The 12,731-nt window shown below is 38.8% G+C and overlaps 1 non-coding gene across 1 annotated transcript; it reads left to right on the top strand.

Annotated features, from left to right (window-relative positions):
* The first annotated feature begins 563 nt into the window (after nt 1–563).
* LOC127088512 (small nucleolar RNA R71) lies at nt 564–670 on the top strand. The gene has a single exon (XR_007790345.1). It is a non-coding gene; the product is annotated as a small nucleolar RNA R71 (small nucleolar RNA).
* The last annotated feature ends 12,061 nt before the right edge of the window (nt 671–12,731 follow it).

Genomic DNA, 12,731 nt, shown 5'->3' with positions numbered 1-12,731 from the left:
ACCATGGATGCAAAGGGTGCTAACACCTTCCCTTTGTATAATGTACCTCCCGAACCCAAAATCTAATCAAGGTCTTTCCTGTTCTTTTCCGCCTTTCCTTATTGGATAAAAGAAAAGTCGGTGGCGACTCTTGCTATCCGCGACATTTGCTTTCCAAAGCAAAATACAAAAGTCAGTTCACCATATAACAGTGGGTTTCGTTTAATAGACTGCATTCTGCAGATTGGTGTCCTTTGGTTCCACATATCTCACAATCCAACGAAACTGCGGCTACAGTATTCGAGTTTGTGTACATATGCTCGACTTTTAGGGCTAATGCGTCCATTTTAGCTTGCATCATGTCTATAGAGCTTAGTTCATGCACTCCTACTTGGGCTTCCTTCTTCTCAACTGTCTCTCGTTCTACTCCCCATGATTGATGGTTTTGAGCCATATCTTCAATGAGGGCACTAGCTTCAGGATAAGGTTTGTTCATCAGAGCACCTCCTGCGGCAGCGTCGATGGTCATCTTTGTGTTGTAATGAAATCCATTATAGAAGGTTTGAATGATTAACCAATTTTCTAAACCATGATGTGGGCATGCTCGTAACAACTCTTTATATCTCTCCCAAGCTTCGAACAACGATTCTCCTTGGTTTTGGGTAAATCTAGTTATATGGTTTCGAAGAACGGCGGTCTTACTCGGGGGAAAATATCTAGCAAGGAAGACTCTTCTAAGGTTATCCCAAGTCGTAATGGAATTGGGTGGAAGGGAATCTAACCATGATAGGGCTTTATCTCTGAGGGAAAAAGGGAATAATCTTAAATGTATTGCCTCAGGAGAAGCTCCATTGGTTTTAAAAGTATCTGCTAATTGAAGAAATATTTTTAAATGTTGGTTAGGGTTCTCGGTAGCGAGACCCGCGAATTGTCTATGTTGCACTAGTTGCAATAGGGATGGTTTAAGTTCAAAATTATTAGCTGGTATGGTTGGGTTCACTATACTAGAACTAGGTTCTTCATTAGATGGTTGAGCGAAGTCCTTAAGAGGTCTTTGGTTTTGATCTTCGGCCATAGCTCTCTTAATTCTATGAAAGAATAAACGTGCGCGAGCGTAACGTTCAGGTTCCGCCAGAGGGTATACTAAACTTAAACTTCCGGTGCTGCGAGTTCTTCGCATCAACCGGCGGGAAATAACCTAAGTCTAAACGATATAACAACAGGAAAAATGAAATTTGACGAAATTGGTCCCCGGCAACGGCGCCAAAAACTTGATGCGTGCTTTTCGCAAGTGTACGAACGCGTCAGAGTAATATAAAAGATTGTCGAATCCACAGAGACCAAGTATCAAGTTATCGTTATCTATTGTTATGGTGTTTATCAAAGGCAATCAAAATAGGTATTTTCGTAGTGTGCAATGAAAAGTAAAGTGTTGAATAAAGATTAATTAATCAAGACAGGGTCTGTAACAGCCCAATTTTTTTAGTATTTATTTATTATACTATTATTATTATATTTTAATTTAATTATGTGGAGTAATAATTAATTAATTGGTGTATTAATTCATTATCTAGTGGATATAAGAAATAAGTAAATAATTGAATTAATTAATTAAATTGGTGTGCATAGTGAGTGGTTAATTATTTAAATTTAAATAGAGGTATTTAAATATTAGGTATTATTGGGCCTAGTGATTAAATTAGATGATTTAAGCCCAACTAGAATACTATTATAAATAGTAAGAGTGAAGGAAGTGAGAATTAGAATTCACTTGAGCACTGAAAGCGATAGAGAAAGAGGAGAGGAAAAACGAGAGGAGTCAAGGTTTCCATCAAATTGACAAGGTAAGGGGGGAAATCCTTATCATTGTGGGTTAGTATGATTGGGTTAATGGGTAGGAACATGATTTAGGTTGAAATCCTTAATTGACATGGTTTTGGAATTATTAGGTCTTGATAAATACTCTTGAATTGTGATGATTAAATTATGCTAAAACTGTGAATTAATATATAATTGGATGAGTTATAATTTTCTGAACGTGTAGCTTTTTACGGAATCGAAATCGGAGGTCCGGAAGTCCTCCAACGATGAAAAATGCGGGGAAATCTGCATTCTGTTTCGTGTTAGCGCAGGAACAACATTCTGTTTTGCGTTAACCGGTTAACCCAGGGCGTTAACCGGTTAACACTGTTATGATATTGAAAATTTTGCATTCTGTCTTGCGTTAACCGGTTAACCCAGGGCGTTAACCGGTTAACACTGTTAAAAATTGCCAAGAAGTGTATTCTATTTTGCGTTAACCGATTAACCCAGGGCGTTAACCGGTTAACACTGTTTGAAAAGTGAAAAATTGATATTTAAATATTGTGTGCGTTTTGGAATGAGATCTATGTGTACATATTTGATGATTGGCCTATATTGGTGAATAATATATTGTATGAATGTGTATGTATACCATTATTGAATTGTGAATGATTTATGGTTATGAATGTGTATATGTAATCGTAATTGATGTGTTGTGATGAATGTGTATATGTACCAATTGTGAGTCATGGTGATATGTGGGATGTTAAGACGGTATATAGATGGTCTTAATTTCATATGTGTTGGTATGTGTGCATTCATTCATAGCATGGTTGACTTCATTGTGGAAGTGGTTAAACGGTGATCCTTCATTGGAAACAGACGTAGCAGACGTTAATCCTTAATTGGGATTAGGCGTAGTATTTAAGCGGTGATCCTTCATTGGAAACAGACGTAGCAGACGTTAATCCTTAATTGGGATTAGGCATAGTATTTAAACGGTGATCCTTCATTGGAAACAGACGTAGGGCTTTGGTCTTGTCCGGATCAGAAGCGTGGCTTGGATTCTAGATATTGAATCGGAAAGCGGTGAAACTTTGAGTTCACATGGAGGTACCACATGCATGGAGTCACATTGTCTTGCATTGAGTCGTCTATAGATATGTGATCATTGAATGCATGTATTGATGTGAATGCGATGTACGTTTGAAATATGTGAGATGATTGTTGGTTAATATTATTGACGTGATTATACCAAGTGTGATGAATTCTTAAATTGTGTTTTAATTCATTGTGCCTTATTATGCTATTTCATAATGATTTGAATTCTCACCCTTTCTGTTTGAATGTTACCTTTACATGGGTATCATGCAGATACTACAGAGTAGTATTGCTGGAGTAGGTGGACGGTAGCTCGCTCAAGAATAGCTGGAGAGTTTCTGTATTTAGTTTGAATTAAGTAATGAGTCAATGCTCTGGTCATGTAACACTGGGTAGATTAGTGGTATTGAACTCCTATTTTATTTTGATATGCTTTATGTCATTAATTGTTTTATTTTGTTTTGAGTGATTATTGAGAGATGATCATGGTATGGGACATGGATCATTTTATGAAATACATGAGTATTCTTTATTTTCCGCTGCGAACGCATATTGCTTGAATATTCATGATGAGTGAAATGTGTTATTTTGAATGACCAGGTGTATTGTTGGTTTTTGAAAGTTTTAAGTTTCGAAAACGTCGATGTGACGCCCTTTTCTTTATATGCGTGCTTATTTACTCTGATTATATGCTAAATAATTTGGGGTAGAAAAAGGGGTGTTACAGGGTCGAATGTCATGAATGAACCTTTCTAGCATAGCAGCTAAGTGTTGTTCATTGCCATGAATGAACCCTCCGTTATGGAAGCTAAGTTGTATATCTTCAGACCTTGCAATTGATGAACCTTTCTGGAACCCCAAACCGGTTATGCCTTTGTTGTCAGAGACCTCTACCATGCACCCCCACTGATCAACATCGCCTTCTTCCACAATCTTCTTAGCATCTTTTAATGAGGACATAGGTACCCCAACCCTCTTTTCAACAACAATAGATAAGGCTTGGAACGGAGTTCCAACCTCATCCTTAGCTTCAAGATAAGAGAAAGATGATAAGTGGCTAACCAATAAGGTTTTTCCCCACCAACAATCATAAGCTTTCCACTCTTGACAAATTTGAGCTTCTGGTGCAATATGGAAGTAACAGCTCCTGCCTCATGAATCCATGGCCTTCCCAACAAGCAACTGTAGGTCGGTGGATATCCATTACTTGAAAAGTAATATGAAAATCACTCGAACCTATCTTAACTGGAAGGTCCACGTCACCAATAACCGTTTTACGTGAATTGTCAAAAGCCTTGACGATTACACTGCTATACCTTATAGGCGCTCCTTGGTATGATAGCTTTGACATAGTTGACTTCGGTAGCATATTCAGTGACGACCCGGTGTCAACAAGCACATTTGAAAAAGCATTCTCTTTTCAATTCATAGAAATGTGCAAAGCCAGATTATGATTTCTACCCTCCTCAGGGAGTTCTTCACCACAGAAGCTAAGATTATTGCAGGAAGTGATGTTAGCCACAATATGATCGAATTAATCCATTGTAACATCATGTTCCACAAATGCTTATTCTAGAACTCTCTGCAGTGTTTCTCTGTGCGCTTCAGGATTCATAAGCAGAGACAACACTGAGATTTTTGAGGGGGTTTGGAGCAGCTGCTCCACCATATTAAACTCACTCCTTTTGATCAATCGAAGTACCTCATCTTCATTGTTAGCCTTCAAATCGCTGGATTCACCAGACTTACCCTTTGAAGCACCAACTGGATCTACAACATGCACTTCCACCTTCTTACTCGTAACTGATTCTTCCTTATCTTTTGGGAACACCGGCCAAACACTCGACCACTGCGGGTTACCTTGGTAACATCAGCAATGCTCACCACAAATCTAGTCGTAGGCAATGATGCGTGCTTTTCGCAAGTGTACGAACGCGTCAGAGTAATATAAAAGATTGTCGAATCCACAGAGACCAAGTGTCAAGCTATCGTTATCTGTTGTTATGGTGTTTATCAAAGGCAATCAAAATAGGTGTTTTCGTAGTGTGCAATGAAAGTAAAGTGTTGAATAAAGATTAATTAATAAAGACAGGGTCGAATGTAATTCACGTAATTAATTGATAATCCAAGTACTTGCTAGTAGAGCTACTTATGGGCAGTGTTTCCTACTTTGAAAAGAACTAATTTAACAGGAACTGTCGCTTTCGCGTATTCAGAACCGAGTTGTACTCCCTAATCAAACCCTCTTATTGTCACTTATAAAAAGGCGCGCATTGCGTTAGAGTAGTAAACCTATTTTTAAGAAATATAGTATCTTGACTAAGTTGAAAAGTATTATAACCTGGATTTCTTAACCAAAAGAGGTTCTTACGAACCAGACTCTAAACTTATAAACGCGTCCGAAAATAGTTTTAAAATCTCTTTTCTTCTTAATGTTAAGACCTCCTAATGAACTAAACAAAGGGCTTTCGCTGTTTTTGAAATAGTTAAAAACAATTAAGTTTAAAAAGACGTTGGACGGCTTTCGATCTTACCCAACGGAATTGAAGTGCGGGAAAACTTAATTTGAAAGTTAAAATAGCCCTTAAGTGTTTCTACGAACAATTGTACGAATTATCGGTTCAATTATGATCCTTACATTCTAACCTTATAAATTTAGCTAGACATGGTAAAGTAAAAGTGCATTAAAATAAATAAAAGTAGTGCGAGTGCGGAAAGTAAATAAAAGTAAAGCGAGTGCGAGGAAATAAATAATTTAAAGCGAGTGCGAGGAAATAAATAAAGTAAAGCGAGTGCGAGAAATAAATAAATTAAAAGCGAGTGCGGGAAATAAATAAAGTAAAAGCGAGTGCGGGAAATAAATAAAGTAAAGCGAGTGCGGGAAATAAATAAAGTAAAAGTGAGTGTGGGAAATAAATAAAGTAAAGGCGAGTGCGGGAAATAAATAAAGTAAAGGCGAGTAATAAAAACCTGCTCCAATCGGAGGGCTGAGTAAATTGCAATGCGGAAATGAAAATGGCGGCAGGATTAACTTCTTTCCAAAGTGCTCCAAACTCGATTACAGACTCTATCACAGACTTGATGACACAATTGTGGTAACACTCCAATGCGAAGCGATTACCACTATAAAATACTGAATATATGCCTAAGTGAAACAAAGTTGCTTCTGAGTTTGCCTCTGCTCTAAGTTTGGATGATTGTAAAAGTGAATTCGAGTTTCTATTTATAAGCAAGTAAAAAGATGGAAATGACTTGGATGCCCTTCAACTTGAAAATAGGAGGGAACCGTTTTTCCTCTTGTGGCGCCCGCCACAAGGCCATGGCGCCCGCCACAAGGCCAAAGTGAGGCGCCTTAGTGGATGTAGTGGAGAACGTGCGAGTTGAGGGAAGTTGAGCTTGGACATGTCATGGTTTGGTCTGTGGCGCCCGCCATTGGGTAGGCCATAAGCACAAAATGTTGAATTTTAGGGTTTTTAGCCCTTTTTCGCTCCTTTTCTCGATCGGGGCTCCGATTAAAGTAAAAACCTGAAAACAAAGGAAAACACAGTAATAACACAACAAAATGACAATAAAACAACTAGAATGCATGTGAAATCGGAGTCGAAAATACGTAAATTTCAGTGTTATCAAGCAACGGGACCTCTTGACCACCTTCTATCATTGTAGCATTATACTGATACGACACAGCTTTATCAGATGAATACGGGACTGGGCCAGCTAACTGTATAACCAACGACGATATTGATCTATTGCTGACATTGTTACTGTTGCTACTAACGTACTGGATTAGAAATCTCTCTGGCTGCTTAAAAATGGGTACTATGACATTCACATCGTCATCTACATGACGAGATTGAACAATTTAAATCATGCCTTCCTCCATCAATCGTTGGATGTCCCTTTTCACAACTTCACAACCCCTCGGGTTAATACTACAAACAGCACAACCATCATGGTCATGCTCACAATCACTCACCAAACAAATGTCCTTATGCATCTGCACCAAGGACCTCCGAATAAAGCGCACATCAAAAACCATAAAATCGCCAGGACAACCATCCACCATATTCACCGAAGAGTTCCCATGAGTGGGCAAAGGATTTGCTTTCACATTCGGTGCACGGTCCTCGAAGGACACCATTCCACTCTTCATCAGCTTCTGAACCTCATACTTGACCGGATAACAGTTCTCTATATCATGTCCGGGTGCTCCTTGATGAAAAGCACAACGGAGCTCAGGCTTGTACCACCATGGAAGTGGTTCCGGAATTTGCGGCGGGTTTCTCGGTTGGATTAGGTTATTGAGAACCAAAGATGGGTATAATTCTGCGTAAGACATAGGAATCGGGTTGAAAGATACCTTCTTCCTCTCAAAGTTTTGTTGATGATGATTGTTGGTATTGTTGTTGTTGTAGGTGTTTGCTCATTGTTGCGGTTGTTGTTGTTGACGTTGTGGTTGTTGTTGAACTGGTGTTGATTGTTGATTAGAAAATACTGGGATAACTGAAGATACGTGATGATGTTGACGGGATGGTGGATTCCTTCTGATCTGAGGCCTCCTCTGCCTCCCACTACTTATTGAATTCGCTTCATTTTCCTTTTTCTTCCCAAAATTGCTACCATACCTCTTACTTGACGATACTTCATCTTTCGACAAACGTCCCTCTCGGACTCCTTCCTCAAGCCCCATCCCCATGTTTACCATTTCGGTAAAGTCATCGGGGGCATTAGCAATCATTCGTTCATAGTAAAATGAACTCAGAGTTTTCAAAAAGATCTTTGTCATCTCTTTTTCCTCCAAGGGAGGAGTGATCTGGGTAGCCAATTCCCTTCATCTCTGCGCATACTCTTTAAACGTCTCCTTATCTCTCTGAGACATAGACCTCAACTGGTCTCTATCAGGCGCCATATCTACATTGTACTTATATTGCTTGACAAAAGCCTCTCCCAGGTCATTGAAAGTACGAACGCTTGCACTGTCTAATCCCATATACCATCTGGGCGCAACACCGGTCAAACTGTCTTGGAAGTAATGAATCAGCAGGTGATCATTGTCGGTCTGAGTAGACATCTTGCGAGCATACATCACTAGATGACTGAGTGGACAAGTGTTCCCTTTATACTTTTCAAAGTCAGGCACTTTGAAATTCACCGGGATCTTGACGTTGGGCACTAAACACAACTCAGCATCACTCTTTCCAAACAAGTCCTTACCCCTTAGCATCTTCAATTCCTTGTGCAACTCAAGAAACTGATCTTTCATTTCATCCATTTTCTCGTAAACATCCGGACCCTCAGACGGCTCAGAGTGATAAATGGTTTCCTCTACACGAGGTAAAGTATGCACAACGGGAGGTGGCACAGACATGACCGGGCTAGATGCCGACATGGAAGCAAATGTAGGCGCAAAGCCTTCAGGCATAAAGTTGGACGACATTCCCCACGAGAATCCGGCAGGCATAGTGGGCACAAAATGAGCGGTAGCAGTAGGCATGGTAGAGGTAGCCACCTCTGAAATAATTGTCCTTTGAGGAGGAGGAGTTGCAGGCGTTGGAGAATATTGGCTCTGAGCAGCAAGAACTGACTCCATCATGGCATTCAGGCGGGCGATCTCGTCCTTCAGCTCTCTGTTCTCTTTCTCTAGATGCTCCATAATTTTGAGATGATTGGCGTGAGTGTTGTATCGATGAGTCAGCTTGGCTAAAGCACAGAAGAAACACCAATGAGACATCTGGTGAAAGAGAAACCCGTTTATGCACATGATGCATGAAATGCAATGCTTGTTTATTTTATTTTTTTATTTTCAAGGAACTTACTATATCATTTGCAAATATATATTTAACAACAATTGCAATAATTTTTATATGACCAAAAATCTCTTTTCATTTATATAATTGGAAGGATTACACTGAGTACAATTTCAGAAAACAAATGAAAAATACAAGAGAAAAGGAGACTAGTCATCCTAAGGATCCCTAACAACAATGTCAGAAGACCTAGCTGAAGGCGCGTACTTCCTTTGGATGCAACGGGTCTCGGTCTCAAAAGAAGCCTTCATCTGAGTCTTCTCGAGGACAAACTGATCAACAATCTTCTTCCAAGCAACGGAAGGTTGAGGCATGCTAGAAGATGAAACCTATGGCTCTCACTGCTTCTTTGTCACTCGATCTTCAAGTAGCTCAATAAGTGCATCTTTTTCCTTAGACTCCAACTGCAACTCCTCATGCTTCTTACTCAAAGCACGGAAACGCTCTTCCCACAAATCTTTCTCTTGCTTCATCTTGACGAGCGCGTCTTCCAACTCCTCTACATATTGGTTAGGGAAAGTTAATGGCTCAACCACAACCATAGACATAGGTCTTTCACAAGGATAAGGCATATTCAACTCCAAAGCTCTCTTCTTCACCCAAAGAGTGTAAGCTTCCAAAGCTACACAATTACACGGACCAAGCTCGGATCTCCCTTTCCTATGCATGTTATGCCAAGCATGCACAATCTTCTGCTTCAAATGTTGGGAATCTTTACCCTCTTGATAGAAAATACCTTCTAACAAAGTGTTATTAGGTTTGTCTCTCAAGGGGAACCCAAGTTGACGATGAGCCAAAGCAGGGTTGTAGTTAATTCCTCCTTGTGTACCAATGAGAGGCACATTAGAGAATTCACCACAACCATCAATAATCTCCAAACTGCTTAAAGACGGATCATACCAAACGATATCATCATTAGTGAGAGACATAAGTCTCTGAGACCACCTTAGACATTGTTTGTTATCCACAAAAGCAGGTGTCTGAGGCAAGTGCGAAATAAACCACTTGTACAAAAGAGGAATACAACAGACAATAGTTCTACCACCCTTAGAATTCCTTATATGTAAAGAGAAATACATATCACCCAACAGAGTAGGCACAGGATTCCTAATCAAGAAAAGTCTAATGGCGTTAACATCAATAAAACCGTCAATGTTAGGGAACAAAGCTAATCTGTAAATGAGCAATACAAAGATAGCTTCAAAAGCATCCATACTACCGGCTTGAGCAAAAGCAGTAGCTTCCTTGATGAGGAAATCAGATGGCAACCCAAACAATCCCCCTTTCTTCACCCAACGAGCCTCTATCTCAGAGAGCTTCAGCAATAAGATTAGATCGGGGAATCTCCTCCAATCCTCTAAAAGGCACTCTACTAGAAACAGGTATTCCCAAAAGATGAGAATACTCCTCCAAGGTAGGCACAAGCTGAAAATCTGGGAAAGTGAAACAACGGTAGAGAGGATCATATAACTGCACTAGCACACTCAAAAGTCCTTCAACCACATTAGTATACAAGATGAACAAAAGCTTCCCATGATGTTGTTTGAAGTCCAAAGGATCTAATACAAAATATGCTAGCTTCCTTAACTCTTTCAAGTCGGGACATCTAAAATTGCACTTCTTAGTGTTCCTTCGTCCATAATCCATGGTCTGAAAATGTTTGCAAATAATACCCCAGTTCATTGAAATTTTTCATGTGATGAATGTTATGATGCGCATAAATGCATGAATGCAACAATCACAAATAAGGGATCACGCACAAGGCAAAAAAAGGTCAAGGGATGAATCAAGTCATTGTCAATATCAATCATCCATTTTGGTGGATTATGGTTTACACCTTATCAACATCCAAGTTCCATTGTGTAAGACCCCAATTTTGTCCCTAAGATCCCTCATGGCATCATATCATACCATTTCATGACCTCAAGGATCATTGTGTACCTTGCCTCCTTCCCTGTGGGTGGGTTATCTTATTGAGAGTGGTTCTTGATCACCAAGCATGTTTTGCATTTGTATATCATTGTTCTTCTTTTACCACTAACCAAAAGTACAAAAATATGTCATCTAACCTTTGTCTTGCAGATGAAGCAAACAACAGGTCAAGACAATCAAAGGCAGTCATTGAGCAATAGATGGTGGCCATTCTTGAGAATTTGGACCCCACAATCATTATCAAGAGTTCATGTGAGCTATGATATCATTTTGAAGCAAAATCCCAAGTGGTAGAGGCTTGAATTTCATCAGAACATGGTCAGGTCAACTGAAGACCTAGAAAGTCAACTACAAAGTCAACTGTGGATTTGGAGGTGGGAAGTGATTAGAAATACTTCATTCATGTTCAAACAAGTCTCATTTGACATTTCAAACATCAACATTGAAGAATTTAAAGTCAGGTCAAAACTTTCCAAAAATAGAAAGTGACCTATAATTCAAATTTGCCAAAAATGGAAAGGTTTTAACCCAACTTCAACTTCAAATTACATCATCAAGAAAGCTTCAAATGAAATTTTGTTGAACATGAAAGTTGTATATCTTTCTCTCCCATTTCCAAAAAGTCCAAGATCATCAATTTCTCATGTGTGGTTAAGGAGATATGATCAAAACATGGCAAAGTGTACTTGGAACTTCAAATGGACATAACTTCTCAACCAAAGCTCCAAAATGGGTGGCTCTTTTTGCATTCTTCTTCTTTTGACCTATAGTTTCCAAACCATGCATTTCATTGCACAAATTATCATCACATGAGCACTTGCTAATTCATTGGATTTTTGGAGGGAAATCATGAAATTAAAAATTGGTGCATGGCTTGATCTTTTTTCCATTACCATTGGCTCCAAAATTGAATTTTAAGTGAAATTAAATGAATTTCGTGCACTGTTCATGCATGCATTTCATGCATAAGGTGAAAAACCACATTTGCACCTACACCTCATTTTTGCTAAAACTCACTTACCAATTGGCTTAAACATGATTAAAGAGTGATTAGCATGACCTATTTAAACAAAAACCCTAACTGTCTTTCAGATTAGCTTGGCATTTTTCAGATCTAGATCAAAACTCTCAAAATTTTCTCTCAAAATTTTCTTGCAAATCTTCAAACAAGAACCATTTCCATTGCTTCATTATTGATCCTGAAGTGTTGTGGAGTAAGTTTGCACGTGGAATCAAGAGAATTGGTGTTGTATGGAAGCATGCTCGAAGCTTTGAATATCAATGGTGATTTCAGATTTTGGTGAATGCAAGCACAATTGAGCCTCAATCTTCCTTCCAATCACTTGTACAAGCATCATAGAGGAACTGTAAAGCATTGCCAAGGCCTGAATCAAGCAAAATCCAGTTCTGCTCTTCAAGAGGTTACAAATCAACTCTCTTATTTTTTATTTTCCTTGCCATGATATTATAGATCTTGTTATGCTGATGAATTTGAGCTTTGAATCGTGCAATTCCATGTTGTTTTGAGTGAGATATGACTGATTGAATTTTGGATGATGAATCTTATTTGCTTCGATCCATGCGTGTTTGATTGTTTCTTGATGAAATGCTTGTGGATTGTTGATGTATGATGAAAGATCTACAAGATGCTATGCTTGATTTTCATTTCTGGAACTTTTGAAAAAATCTGGAAAAAGTTGGATGAAGATCTTCATGATCTTCATCGTGTTCTTCATGATGTTCATACTGATTTCCAGAATTCCTGCGGATTTAGTTGCAAGTTCATATGGATTACCTGCGGATTTTTAAATCCATGCATGAGCGCGCGTTAGGGTTTAAGTGTCCAAACGGTGTCGTTTTGTCCAAGGCGCGCATTTTCAAATTGTCACATGGTTCGATTCCAGGCCATTCCATATTTTCAAATGCTTCACATATTTTCCATTTCCCTCCACATTATTCTATGCTATGCTTCACATTTCATTTTAATTTTTTCTCATCTTTCAAAATTCATAATAATTTGAAAATTAATCCAAATTCATCCCAATTTTTTGCATCATGATCCTTATCTTGTCTATTATTTTTTGATCATATTTCCACAAGTTGTGCTTG

This window comes from Lathyrus oleraceus, chromosome 5, assembly GCF_024323335.1.
Source record: "Lathyrus oleraceus cultivar Zhongwan6 chromosome 5, CAAS_Psat_ZW6_1.0, whole genome shotgun sequence".
Classification (NCBI taxonomy): Eukaryota; Viridiplantae; Streptophyta; class Magnoliopsida; order Fabales; family Fabaceae; genus Lathyrus; species Lathyrus oleraceus.
The sequence above is the reverse complement of the archived record's forward strand: the minus strand, read 5'-3'. Positions and strand labels throughout refer to the sequence as shown.